At 41.5% G+C, this 1512-nt stretch overlaps 1 protein-coding gene across 1 annotated transcript in view; it reads left to right on the plus strand.

Moving 5' to 3' along the window:
- The first annotated feature begins 204 nt into the window (after positions 1-204).
- PPP4R1 (protein phosphatase 4 regulatory subunit 1) overlaps positions 205-1512 on the plus strand; it is a 69298-nt gene continuing 67990 nt past the window's right edge. The window contains 1 exon segment of the mRNA XM_035901631.1: positions 205-284. The gene's annotated coding sequence lies outside the window, so the exon portion shown is untranslated.

Consider the following 1512-nt stretch of genomic DNA (forward strand, 5'->3'; position numbering starts at 1 on the left):
AAATTGCAGAATGTGGCCTCTGCTGCAAAATTACTAACTCAGGGGTATGAAGCCTGGCTGGGCAGACTGTAAAATGTTACTCAGGTGAGAAGGCGTCTGTTGATAATGTCAGTACCGAGGGAGCTTCTTGGAAGCAGAGGAAGATAAATTTTGGGTGGAAAGTGAAAATGGAGGCGGAAAAAGAGTTAATGTCAGGGTGCAAATTGCAGAATGTGGCCTCTGCTGCAAAATTACTAACTCAGGGGTATGAAGCCTGGCTGGGCAGACTGTAAAATGTTACTCAGGTGAGAAGGCGTCTGTTGATAATGTCAGTACCGAGGGAGCTTCTTGGAAGCAGAGGAAGATAAATTTTGGGTGGAAAGTGAAAATGGAGGCGGAGGAGGCAGCTGGTAACGCGGGCGTCTGCCTCGCAGTCTGCCGTGGGCGTGCGGACCCCTTGTCGCTGTCTGAAGGTATTTTGTCTGATGTGCGGTCTGCACAGCGATCCCCTCACCGGGACTGGGTTGCAGGAGAAAAAGCTTTCGCTTTGTGTCTTACGTTATTAGGGGACTGTTATTTTAACTTCTCAGAATGTAACTGTTAGCGTTCTACATCTTTTTCAGTTTTGTGATCTGGTGTTTAAAAGGCTTTTATCGTGCGTTGCCTTGCACAAAGAGGGAGCCTTTCTCTAAAGCTTTTTTTCTTCTTTTCCAATTCTGCTTGCTTTGAATTCAGATTGATAGCATAGCTGTTCTAAAACTCTGCGTGATTACAAGAGGGCTTTCTCAGAAGCAATGTGCTTTTTTTTTTTAAAAAAAAAAAAGTGTGATCTTAAATTTCCACTTAGGTTATGATTTTTCTTGACAGCTGTTGAAGTAAGATATGAGTGTAGTCGTTGGAGAGATGATTCTGAACCCATGGGTTTCTGGTGATGGTTTGAATGTTATGGTCTTGTCTTTAAAAACCTAATATATGCGTGGAGATATGACTCAATCCAGATGAGAGCATCCTGAAGGCAGGAGCCACAGAAATCTAAAAATCTGAAACCTCATTAAAAATTACTGAGGTTTTGATGGAAGTAGATAAAAGTGGTTAGCTCAATACTTAGGCGTATTATATTAAGAGAAAAAACAGGAATCTGTATGAATCAATGTGTGCTGTCTGGACATAGTTCAGTCACGCGATGTCTGAATTTTATGTGGTTTTGTTCTTGTGAGGTGGGTTTGAGCTAAAGAAAAATAATGCAGATCAGGGAGGCTGCACATACCTAGTCAAAAGCACTGTTTCTTGTGTGGTGGTAGGTCTGAAATAACCATGTTTTGTACCCACGTACGACAGGTCTTGCACAATTTATGAAAGTGTTCCCAGTTGATGCTTTTTTTTTTTTTGTGATTCCATTCTGTGGTTGCACATATGAAATAGACAATGACAAAAAAAGATTTATAAGCCATAATTTTTGCCTGGTTGTGCCAAGCCTGAACCCCACCCTACGGTACCTCTGTATTGTAAATACTCAAAATATTTACAGCTCTT

The sequence above is a fragment of the Egretta garzetta genome, unplaced genomic scaffold, assembly GCF_000687185.1.
Source record: "Egretta garzetta isolate BGI_Z169 unplaced genomic scaffold, ASM68718v1 scaffold259, whole genome shotgun sequence".
Classification (NCBI taxonomy): Eukaryota; Metazoa; Chordata; class Aves; order Pelecaniformes; family Ardeidae; genus Egretta; species Egretta garzetta.